At 36.9% G+C, this 13,431-nt stretch overlaps 1 protein-coding gene across 3 annotated transcripts in view; it reads left to right on the plus strand.

Annotated features, from left to right (window-relative positions):
- The window catches only part of EXOC6B (exocyst complex component 6B), a 607,862-nt gene that overhangs the window by 236,439 nt on the left and 357,992 nt on the right, over nucleotides 1–13,431 (plus strand). The window lies entirely within an intron of this gene.

Genomic DNA, 13,431 nt, shown 5'->3' on the forward strand with positions numbered 1-13,431 from the left:
TTTGAGATGTAATGAAAAGTTTATCCATGTGTAATCTTCCAGGTATTAAATATCATTTTAAATACAAATGGGCCTCGATATAAGGAAACTGAAGATGCATCATGATATCTTAGATTCTAATTGTTTAGATTTTGAATAGACTCATCCATTTTTTTTTAAAGTTCTAAGGTTTTTGATTATATACCGCCTGGGTACTACATTAAGAAAGAGTAGAGTTTATCTGACTGAGAGAAAGATCTAGGTGATCTCCTCTGAACTGGAACATCATTACTTGAGACAAAAGATGTTACTTTAAACAGTGGGGTGCAAATAAAGGGGTCTTAGGTTGAAAATATAAAAAGGCTCTGGAAAATTGAGAATGCATTTCTGGAGGAAATAAATATATGAGTGATTATAGAGAATCTGGGAATTTTGGGACATCCATAACCTCTTACATTACTTCTGTCCTTTCAGGTAAAGAGTAAGATTAAGTTGCTTAACGAGGACCTATATTTATATCCTGACTTGCTGAAAGTATATTTAATGTGTTTTTAAAAATAAAACTACTGTGACACTTGAGATTTCTTGTTAAAATGTTTTTCTAAATACTTATCATTTAGATAAGCTGGATCAGTTTCTTTGGGAACGTAGTGGTTAGGAGCATGAACTTGGGAGTCCTTGCATTCAGATCCTGCCTTTGCCATTTTGTTCTGTTTTCTTTTTTAAAATTATCATTAGTACTCATATCATTTACTCTTTAAATGTCCACTGACCTGTGTGAGGAACCATTTATGCCTGTGCTCTGTCACCTGTTTGCCTTTAAGTGTTTGGCTCCTTTTTGTTGTTTTGTTTCTCCAGATGAAATTGGGTTCACTGTCTTCCCCATCCTTGTTCTGTCCTACTCCCCTCCCACCCAAAAACTATACCCCCAAACTTGTCACGGTCTCACTTGGGAGTCTTAGGTAATTGTTTAATCTGTTGGGATTTAAGTCTTCATCTGTCAAGTAAAGACAGTAGCCTCAACGCCACAGGACTACACAAGTGCCTGCTCCATAGAAGGTGGTCCGCAAATGATAGTTTCTGTTCTGTTGTTACTCTTTTTTGCCGACTTCTGTTACGTATCACTACCATCATATTTTTCATCAGGATATGTTTATTACATAAATGAGGTACATTAATAGTTAACAATGTGTGAAAGTTTCATCAAAATCCCTATTGTACCTGGATAAGAAATGGAGTTAAGACAAGAACCAGGCCTTTGCCTGATATCTATAGAGATAGAAAGGGGCAGAGAAGACTTGATCCTCCTGAGTATTTTCTAGCCTTCTCTCTTCTTGCCTGAAATGACTGGTATGGTAGGATATGGATCCACCCTGGAGGCCAGACTGTCAGGTATTAGGCCCATCACTGATGACAACTTATAGTAGTAGTACAATCAAGCATCAGAATCAGGAAAGACCAGTTAACGCCTTTTATTTACATTTTGGGTGTCTGTTAAGAAAATTAAATTCTATTAGGCACTGTGACCTAAGGAAACAGAAGTTAGACATAGTCTGTGCCCTGGATAATACACACCCCGAAGAGATGGTTAGATGATAAGATGAAAAAATGAAATATATACATTGTTATCATATATAGTAGAACCTTCTTTATCATAAACTCACTGAAGATCCTGGGCAAATCCTTTTTTTAATTTTTGTGCTCTATTTCTTCTTTGTTTTGTCTTCTGAGGCCTAGAGAAGATAAAGAAAGTGGGACTAGTGAAATATGTTGAGGGTTCCTCATAAACAAAGTATTATAAGAATGTACTTGGAAGTGAGCATTTTAAAATGGTCATATATCCCAAATCAAACAGAATCCTGTTAGAAATTTGCTGATTGAGCTCTTACAACAAGAATTCAGCACTTCACTGTCATCTAATGGCATCCTATCTTAAAAAAAAAAATCCTACCTTCTATTTATTTACTTCTCAGTTTGAATCTTCTTCAAGTGCACATTCTTAATCTCAAACCTCATGTAGAGAATTATTTATTTAGATGTCTCCAAACTGGTTTCTTGGCATAGTTCTTGCATGGTGTGAATAAATTCTTCAGATAAGGTCTTTCGTGACCCACTGTGACGTTCTGACCTTCATTCTTGTCATTCTTCAACAGACCTCATTGAGAGCAGCGTAAATAGTTTTTGAAATATTTTGACTTCTAAACTGTGGCACAGAATCCTGTAGAGCGGTGATTCTTAATCTATTTGGGGTCATATATTCCTTTGAGAGTTTGATAAAAAAATATATGGAGTCTTTTCCCAGTGAAATATGCATATATTCACTCACAAAAAGTTCTCCATGAAATTTCAGGGGTTCCTGAAACTCATGTTCCCTTTAGGAGCCATGTTAAGAACCCAAGTTGTAGGTTAAGTGCTTCTGAAATTTTAATGTGCATAGGAATTACTTTCAAATCTTAATAAAATGCAGATTCGGATTCTGCAGGTTGGGTGTGAAGTCTGAGAATCTGCATTTTTAACAGGCTTCCAGGTGAGGATGGTGCTTCTGTTCGCAGAGCACACTTGGAGTTGCAAGGATAGAGGGGACCTCAAGGAAGCATTTTTAGCAAATAAAGAAAACAAAACCTTGACTGTTTGGGTCTCTTACTGATTTTTCATTAATATGACTTAAAATTTTCCAACAACGAATGCAGTACTTGAAGAGAAAGTTACATTTTTTTTGCTTTCTAAAATCTGTTGCTTATAATAGAGTGCCAGCATTATTTTTTATGAAATTTTATGATTCTGATTTAATATACTTAAGTTTAGATATTTTCTTATTCACTGAAGTGAGGACTTTTTCTTTTTCCTGTACTTTTAATGAAAGTGATACTTAGTACATTCTTTGAGTCTAGTGACATTTGTAGGCTATTAACTATGTCTTCAGCGTGATGGTACTTAATGGGAGACCACAGAATGAGATGGGTAAGAAAACCCAAACACCTAGAAAATGGCTTAGAACATAGTAAGCAGGTATTTCATATATTGTTGGACTGAAATAAAAGTTTGTGTCAGACATAGAAAAACTAAATAGGCTGGGAACTGAAGATGAAGTCATCTTGGATGAAAAAACCAGCTCACATGGAGAACCAACTGACAGAGTCAGTCTCTCGATTGCTGAGAAGTGTTGTAGGAAAAATATTCCTCTGTAAAATTCTCTCTCTATTTGTACTTGACTTTTGTCTAAGCTAATAAAAGAGTCACCTTAATTAAAGTAAGGTGTTTTGTTTTTGCTGGTCATATGTTAAAGTTGAACTATATAAACTGCTGACATTTGATCATTTTTGACTAACAACTTAATTCAATTGATTTTCAAAGGAAATATGTATGATTTGGGGAGTTTACTCAATCTCTATATCATCCTGAGGAATATGTGGATGTTATTGCTCTTCTCTAAATATCTAGATAGGACTTTACAATTTTGTTTTAGAAGTGGTGAACTTTTTAGATTGAGAATGTACTTGTGTTAGATTCATTAGGACTATCTTTTTCCTTTAAAGATTTATTTATTTATTTTAGAGAGACAGCTCATGCATGAGAGTTTGAGCCGGGGAGGGGCAGAGGGAAAGAGAGGATCTCAAGCAGATTCCCCGCTGAGCACGGAGCCCAACACGGGGCTTGATCTCACGACCCTGAGATCATGACCTGAGCCGAAATCATGAGTTGGTCACTTAACCAGCTGAGCCACCCAGGTGCCCCAGGTGTATAATTTTTGAGATATTTGAAGATAAATACAAAGGACACTTTAGGTGATATGTTATTTGTGAGAAGGGGGACAGTAATGCCTTCTGAGGGCAAAGTTGTAAAGATTGACTGAAATAGTATATATAATGCTCTCATCACAGTGCTTGGTACACACAATACTATTAGTATATACAATTATGGCATTATGACTATGTCCTTCTTTGGGGAATAGAGGTGATACATAAGTTGATATAGTTTTTGATAACATATTTGCATGGACTCATGGAACATTATCTACTGGAAACAAATAGTCTGCTTAAAAAAAAGCAGTGTTGGGTAAGAAATAGTTTAAAGAAGCAGGGCCTATGATTTCTTTTTTTGTTTCTAGATTATTTCAAAGCTTCTACATTCTTAGAACACTTCCTTGGTGCCATATTTCTGGCACATCTCTTATTCTAGTTTGTATCTCTTTTAATTGTTTATACTGTGAAAGGGCAGTAGTCACTGTTTTATCCATACAACTCTTTATATAGTGTGGGTCAAATAAATGTTGACCAAATGATCCATGTCAGGTTTAGCTCTCAAGATTTTGGTGTCCTTTTTGAAATACAGAGTTAACGGGATGGAATTGCTAATTTAAATACAAGTATCATATAATATATAATGCCTTCTGAGATGTCTTTATGATTGTGGTACTGTACTAATTTTGAGATCAGATTATTTGTTTGCGAGGGATGCCATAACAAAATACCATGGGTTGCCTGGCTTAAGCAACAGAAATTTATTTTCTCACAGTCTGGAGGCTGGAAGTACCAAGATCAAGGTGCCATCAGGGTTGATTTCCTCCTTAGGTGTTTTCTTGCTGTGTCCTCACACAGCCTTTTCTCTGTGATCGTATGCCTCTGGTGTGTGTTCCTTTTTTTTATAAGGACACCAATCCTATTTTCACAGAGCTCTACCTTTGTGACTTCATTTAACCTTAATTACCTCCTGAAAGGCCATATTTCCAAATACAGTCACACTGGGGGTTAGGGCTTCAACATACGAACTTTGGGGGAGACCCAACTCGGTCCATAACACCGGGTGATTGGAAAGAACACAAGATTTGTATTTAGAAAGTACAAGTTCTGTCAGCTTTGTGTTATTGAAGCAAGTCATGTAACTTCTCTGAGCCTCTCTTTCCTCACCTATAAAATAGTGACAATAATTAATTAAAACTAAATTGCTTGTGAAAAATTGTGGTTATTGTGATGTTTGACCCAAATTTCAAATTGCTTATTGCAACACTTTCAAATGACAGCAAGGTAACAAAATGAGGGTTTTTTTCTCAGTAAGTTGAAGGGAAATAAAAGATGCTATTAGTACTTTAGAGTTAAAACCAGAGGTTGCATATTGGCAGCCCATGGGCCAGAAATAGCTTGCAAAATGGCTGTTGGCTTGCATAGCGCTTAAAAGTTTTTCAATTATTCGCCGACTTTTAAGTAGTTGAATTCACATAAAAATCTGTATTTCCAACTTAGGCTCTTCCTAAGTATGGTAGGAATAGAATCACCTCGAGCAGCAAGGTTGCCACCAGGGTATGTTTTTTTTCACTAAGCTACAATCTCTGTTGTGTCTGCACATTGGATATTGCCATGTATTATCACCTTTGAGCTATTGAGAGAAATATATTATTACTTATACTGGATCTGTATTTAAAAATGGTGAACTGGAAGATAGACTGACAGGGCCACATGTTTGGAAAAAAAATGATAAGAACAGAGTTCTTTGTAAAAATGAGTAACAGTTCTAGTTATTTCACATACAAAGTGTGTCTGTTAAGAGAATACAATTTGAAAAGGTGGCCCGATTCACTTATTCCCAGTACCCACAGTGGTTTTTCACTTCAGTTCTGTTTTTTTTTTTTAAGTTTTATTTATTTGAGAGAGGGAGAGAGTGTGTGTGCAGGGGAGGAAGGGCAGAGGGAGAGGGAGAGAGAAACCCAGGCAGGCTCCATGCTGAGTGTGAAGCCCTGTGTGGTGCTCAACCTCATGACCCTGAGATCTCGGCCTGAGCTGAAACCAAGAGTCGGACACTCAACTAACTGGGCCACCCAGGCGCCCCAACAGAGTACATTTTGTTTAGTTATGTATGTATGTATGTGTGTATGTATGTGGAGCCCAGTGTGGGGCTTGAACTCATGACCCTGAGATCAAGATCTGAGCTGAGATCAAGAGTCGGGTGCTTAACTGACCAAGCCATCCAGACACCCTTTTCTTCAGTTCTTAATGAAAACTGGTCTATTAAGAATATATATAGTCGGGGCGCCTGGGTGGCTCAGTTGTTAAGCGTCTGCCTTCGGCTCAGGTCATGGTCCCGGGGTCCTGGGATCGAGCCCCGCGTCGGGCTCCCTGCTCTGTGGGAAGCCTGCTTCTTCCTCTCCCACTCCCCCTGCTTGTGTTCCCTCTTTCACTGTGTCTCTCTCTCTGTCAAATGAATAGATGAAATCTTTAAAAAAAAAAAAAAAGTAAAAAAAAAATATATAGTCAAATGAAGAGTAAATACCCATACTTATAAGCAATAAAAGCAATTTAGAAAGTTGAATGAAAACTATGGCATACTTTAGACATTCTCTTTTGGTTTTCTTAGTTCTTTTTTTTTTTAAGATTTTATTTATTTGTCAGAGCGAGAGAGAGAGAGAGAGAGCGCACAAGCAGGGGGAGCGGCAAGGAGACCGATGTGGGACTTGATCCCAGGATCCTGGCATCATGACCTGAGCCAAAGGCAGATGCTTAACCGACTGAGCCACCCAGGCGGCCCCAAAAACTATTATTGTATCTCAGATTTTTTTTTTTAGATTTTATTTATTTATTTGACAGAGACAGACAGTGAGAAAGGGAACATAAGCAGGGGGAGGGGGAGGGGGAGAAGCAGGCTTCCTGCTGAGCAGGGAGCCTGATGCGCGGGGCTTGATCCCAGGACCCTGGGATCATGACCTGAGCCAAAGGCAGATGCTTAACAACTGAGCCACTCAGGCGCCCCGCTGGTTTTCTTAATTCTTTTATCTTCTAGGTCTATCTGGTGACAAGGCTATATTATGCCTCACATTGATTTAATATCTTTAAAATTTTTTCGTTGTACTGATAGTATAAAGTTCTTGTCATTTTGAAATTATTTACTTCAATTATAAACATCTACCTGACTTTTCAGGTCTTCTAGAATTTCTCCTTTTTTACAAATTTCTTATTTCAACCACCCCCTTCACTCTGTACAAAGTTGCTAATAACTAATTAGGGAATATACTCCTTTTTCTCTCATCCTTGTCTAAAATACTGAATTCTACTTTTCCCTGAGGACTAGCTCAATGTGACCTCTTCTGAATACCCATCACTCATCCATCCATCCATCCATCCATCCATCCATCCATCCATCCATCCATCCATTCTTTATTTTAAATTGAGGTATAATTGATATATAACATTATATTAATTTCAGGGGTACAGCATAATGATTCAATATTTGTATATATTGCAAAATGATCACCATAATAGTCTGGTTAACATCCATCAATACATAGTTACAGGATTTTGTTTTCTTGTGAGGAGAACTTTTAGATCTTCTTAGAAACTTTAAAATATACAATGCAGTATTACTAACTATAGTTACCATGCTGTACACTACATCTCTATGACTTCTTAATTTTATGATTGGAAATTTGTAACTTTTGACCCCTTTCGCCTATCTTGCCCAAACCCCACCTCTAGAGTAATACCTTCTTTGTAAGAATTTTTTTTTTTGAAGAATTTTAGATCATCAGAAAAGTTACAAGAGCGTTAAAATGAACATCTGTGTATCTTCACTTAAATAGTCCACTTATTAAAATTTGGCACCTTCAATCTTAAAAATTTGATTTTGAGAGAATTGATTTCATCAGTCCTCTTCTTCTCCCTACCAAGCTGAGCCAATTGAAAGAAAGTTGCATACTTCATTTATCATATTTGAAATCTCAATACAATAATCTATGGTTTGCCAAGACTGACATTCTTCTACATAACTACAATGCAGTGATCACACTCAGAAATTTTAACATTGATATAATACTACCACTTAACGTATAACCCATGTACAAATTTCCCCAGTTGTCCCAGTAATGTTTTTGATTTTTTTCACTTTTTCCTGTAGCCACATCAAGACAAGTATCATGCATTGCATTTAATTTTTATGTTTGTTTATTTTCCTTTAATATCCCTCTATTTAGGTACATCTGGTAATCCTCATGATTAGGTTCAGGTTAATAATTTTTGATTATTATAAAAGTAATATTATGTCCTTTTTAGTGCATCATATCAGGAAGCACACAGTTGGTTAAGGTGGTGTCTACTCTGCCCTGTAAAGGTACCCTTCTCCTTTTTAAATTAATAAGTGATCTGTGGTGTGGTACTTTTAGATCTTGAGACTGACTGTCTTGTTCCCTAGCAGTTTTTCTGATTTGGTGATTTAGAATTCATTGATGATTTGTTCCTGAATCATGTATTACTATGTCGATTATAAAACAGTGACTTTTCTATTTTTATCATTTCTTTCACATTGATTAGTTGGCATTCTTCTATAAAGAACTTTCCTTTTGTCCCTTTCCTTTTATTTTTAGTGTTAGTATTGGTACATGAATTTTTATTTTATATACAATGAGTTACATTCCGTTCTTGTCTTTCATTTTGATTCTCTAATTGTTCCAGATTTGGCCAGTGGGAGTCTTATTCATTATCCTTTGACACGTTTCCATCAATTTTTGAGCACTTCCTTTTTTTTTCTGGCACAGGATGTTCTTGGTTCACTCCAAGTTCAGCTCTAGCCCTGGAATGAGATATTTCATCAAAGAGCTCTTGTCCCTTTTATTGGAGAATTGTATATAGAAACTGAGATGTGGGCATTAGGTATACTCCTTCTGTGGACAGAGCTAAGAAATACACACACTGCACTAACACATGGAGAGTTTTAGAAATCTTGAGGTAAAGCTGATGCTTCTAAATTTCACCCGAATATCGTAGGTCTTCTTCTATTCCATATTTGTACCTCTGAGAATTCTGGTTCCCAGAGAATTAATATATTTAATAATTTGCCTACTCATATAACACAAAATAGTTTCAGAATTGCTATGTAAATGTCACTAAAAGCAATAAGCTTACGAGGTTCAACATTTCTTTGCAATTCTTTTTATCCTAGAATATATCCCACTGGGGCTAAAGTTCAGAGTATTTTGTTCAAAAGTTTTTGCTACTTTTTCTTCTGTGTGATTGTTACCAAGTTGATATATAATTGGGTTCATTTGTTTCTTTTGTATATTTTTTAGAGTTCCCCAACCTTATTAATTTAATTTTTTGAGCATGTAAAATATAAACATGTTTCAAAAACCAAAATTATATAAGAAGATATATTCAGTGATATCCCATTATCCTCTTTATCCCTTCCACCCTGCTCCTACCCACTCTTCGTAAGTAATCAGTATCATGAATGTGTGTGTGTGTGTGTATACAAGTACCCTTCCTCATACCTTACACAACATGACTATTGATAATATAATAACATACAATATAAGGTATTTTTGTACCTTGTTTTTCCACTTGAAAATATATCCTGAAAATGGCTCCATATTAGTTCATAGAAATCTTTCTCGTTCTATTTTTATTGTTAAATAGTACTCCATTATTTGAATGTAGCACAGTTTATTGAGCCAATCTCCTACATGTGGGTATTTAACAATTTCCAATATTTTCTTATTAAAATACAGTTTTGGCTACACAGCTATTAGAATTAGCTTAAAACAATACTGACCATACCAAGTACTGGCAGGGTGCTTAGCAACTGTATATATTACTAGGATTTGAATTTTTACTGCCCCTGTGTTCAGCTTGAAGCAGAGAATTCTTGAGGGAGTATCTTTTGATTTTGGCCACAAGGTTTTTTGCAGTGTTTTGGTAAAGGAAGAATGGTGATTTTTCCTGATTTTCTTCTGTTTAGTGCAAACACTTGAGTAAATTAAGTGGTAATTTGTCTAGGGATTTCTCAGGAAGAATCTTAGTAACTTGTGAGAAGCTCTACAGTCAAATCCTGCAGTTTTTAGGATAGGGCTCTGTTCAGGGTATTCTTACATGTTCAGAGGTTTAGAAAATTCTCTTGTACTTTTGCTAATTCTAGTCACTTAGAATCCTAGGCCTTCTAGTTTGTTGATGCATCCATGGTGTTTAGTCCAGCTCTGTGGAAGATTATGTCCAAATGAATTCTACCTTTCTTTTCTCTGAAGTTTGGAAGCAAAGTAGTACAGAAAAACACACTGGTGAAAAATGTTTGCCAGGTATTTCCTGGCTTCCAGACATAATATGGGCAGTCAAAATTGATCTTTGAGTGCAAAGGTAATGCTCTTTCAGCTAATCATTTGTTGTTTTCTCTCTTCAGAAAGATGCCTGGTACATTTTAATGACTTGAGATCCAACTAATGCTCAGAAATGGACACCAAGTCCCTGCGTTCATTTACTAATACCAAGGAACTGTTTTGTGTAAAGTGGTAATCAAAAGTATTTTCAAGAAATGACTCAAATGATTAGTGAGAAACATATCTAAATTCCTTGCAAATTTTTATCATACTCTTTTTGGATGATCCACCTAGTTTGAAAGGTTTCATAAGAGAAAAATAAGTGGCCTGTGTTTGTGTGTGTGTGTGTGTGTGTGTGTGTGTGTGTCTCCTGGGACAGCTGTGAACAACAAGACTAGAGCACACTAATGCATTTCTTTCTTTCATGTACTGTCTTTATCAGCAGGATAGGTAAATATTCTTGAGTGGAAGGAGGCAAGCAGTCTTTTCTTGTACTCTATTTCCTTTTCCTAATGATATGCTTACCTACTAGTAAAGCAGGTAGATCTGTCTGGTTGTTACCTGCAGATACTTTTTTTTCCTGCCTCCCTTCATTAGTGAGTCTTAATTAAGATAGTAGAAATAGCTACTAACTTTCACCTCCTTTGTTGGGGGGGGCGGGGAGGAAGGTGTTATAAAAATGTTAAATAGATATATCTGTTAAAGCTTGAATGTCATTATTTATTTTAAAACCAAAATCTCCTGGGGCTCCTGGGTGGCTCAGTCATTAAGCATCTGCCTTTGGCTCAGGTCATGATCCCAGGGTCCTGAGATCGAGCCCCGCATCGGGCTCCCTGCTCTGCGGGAAGCCTGCTTCTCCCTCTCCCACTCCCCCTGCTTGTGTTCCCTCTCTGACTGTCTTTCTCTCTGTCAAATAGATAGAACCTTTAAAAAAAAAATAAAACCAAAATCTCCTTTTTTCTTTAATATGTAAAATCATTTTCCTTATTCTTTATGAGAGGAACTTACCCATTAACCATTTTCAGAGACTTTCTTTGACTTGATCTAAGATATATTAGAAAAGAAGAAAAACATTTCAAGAAGATCCTAATGTTTCACAAGAATTTTTATAATCAGAAATGTTTGGGGCGCCTGGGTGGCTCAGTTGGTTGGGCATCTACCTTCGGCTCTGATTGATCCCTGATTCCTGGGGTCAAGCCCTGCGTTCGGCTCCCCACTCAGCGGGGAGCCTGCTTCTGCTTCTCCCTCACCCTCTGCCTCTCCCCTCCGCTTGTTCTCTCAAATAAATAAAATCCTTAAAAAAAAAAAAAAAGAAATGTTTATGCTTCTTTTCTTCCTGACCATCTAATATTTCCATTTCTACTCTGAATCTTTACATCTTCTCTAATATATATTGCCTGCAGAGGCTCATAAGACTATTTTTTCAGGGTGCCTTTCATTGATCCTGTTTATAAATTTACTTTTCTTATTTTATAGCTTCCTTTGTCCTCAGACTCTTTTTTTGTCACCTGCATAGTGGCATAATATGATAGCTGATGCATTGATAGGATATAATGCTATTTAACAAAATCTACAGACAATAAGTAACAAAAACTACAGCTTTGATGGAAGCTATTGATATGTATCCTACAAATGTAAGAAGCACATCGAAACGGACAGACTAGCCATTATATTGGCATCTAATGATGCACGATCTGTAATTGGTATGTGAATGTGTAATTGTAGAATAAGCATTGCCTTCATCATATCTACCTCTGACTGTTGTAGTCCAGCCACTCCTAAATTCTTTTAATAGCTTATTATTTATGTTATTTTAAATCTTAACATATAATATTATAACATGCTCTGTGGCACAGATTTCTTAGTTACAGAATCTAAAATCTTACGTATAATTTGCTCCTTCCTGATAATAAAGAGGTTTGAGTTGACAGAAAGCACTAATGCTCTCCATTCAGAAACTATATAGGGAATTAGGCAGCTGCTGTCCTTGGTGATGAAATTATTTCATGTGAATTCATAAGGAAAACAACTAGTTAAAAAAGCAGGATAATCTTGAGTATACTGTTTGTGGCTGCTGGTGGTATCTCCATAGATCTATTTGAACTAGAAAAATACAGACTCCAGTATCTTAATGTCTTGAGTTCCTGACTGCCAGGCAGAGGAAATGTTTAACTATTTTAATCATGTTTCTGTATCTCAGAAAGAAAGCCCTTATGAGAGGAAATGACAACGTCCTACCACAAAGTTATCTCTTATCAGTTATAGTCCCAGTCGATAATGATTTGTCAAACTTGGACATGTGTAAAATGCAAGGGCTGTGTTATTTACTTTGGAAAGGAAAAATTAGATGAAGCTGATAAAGACGGAGTCCTGGCTTTTGTTAGGAGACAGAAACCATTAGAGACTGTCATTGTTAGCTTAAGAAAGTGTCCTTGGACCCCTCCCTCTGCGCCAGCTGAAACCTAAACCTGCTTGAATCATTCTTTGCACTTGAGGGGAGAGAAGGGCAAACAGGAGGGGAAGAAGAATGAAGACAACCTTGACAGAGGTTTTGCATTTTAAATGGGGAGCAAAATGTGGACCTTAAAACAGACCTATTTGTATGAGTCAGGAGAAACTGACTTTTGTTCTCTTTCCCACTCCCATCTATTTACGTTTTTGAAAGTTCATTTCTTATCCTTCCAAACGTGTGGCATTCCTTCACGTACAGTGTATGTTGCTCTCCTTTTGCCTTTCGGTCGATGTGATTCTTTTTCATTAGTGGAGGCAGAGAAAACACATCTAGCTCAAAGCAACATGAATCAGTGCATGCTTTACATACCTTTCTCCTCACAGCACTCTTCTTGGTTCCTTGCAGTGCTCCTAGTGTTCCTCGCAGAAGGGAGCATGGAGGAAAAATGATTTCTAAATAGTAGGCTATTTTAGGGGTGGAGGTAAAGTTTGTGAACTGAAACCCCATTTTGCTCCTTCTTTTCTTGTCTAGATTTCTGTGGACTCCTTTCAAAGCAGGCGGTCCTTTGCTTAGGGGGACTTAACTGGTTTATGGTTGCAGAGGCTGAGAAATAGCAAAGCCAATACTTCAGGTCAGGGCATTTTAAACAGTTTGAAGCTGAGGATGAGGATCAAGACAGCCTCGCAGAGAATAGGTTTGGTTGTAAATATTTGTTGGAAATGACAGGGAAACCTTTCTGTCCTCTCTAAATATATCTATTTTTTAGTTGGTCCAGATAAACCACTCTTTGTAGCCCATTAGTAAGGGCTACCACTAGCTTATTCATCACAGATTTTTAGGGAAACTGTCCCCTAATGTGGATGTTCATTCTGTAAGGATGGGTTTGACATGTGAAGGTGCCACGGCTCTGTCTGAGAATGGCTTACGAGCA

This window comes from Mirounga leonina, unplaced genomic scaffold, assembly GCF_011800145.1.
Source record: "Mirounga leonina isolate KUSES-001 unplaced genomic scaffold, KU_Mleo_1.0 Mir_125, whole genome shotgun sequence".
In the NCBI taxonomy this organism is placed as follows: Eukaryota; Metazoa; Chordata; class Mammalia; order Carnivora; family Phocidae; genus Mirounga; species Mirounga leonina.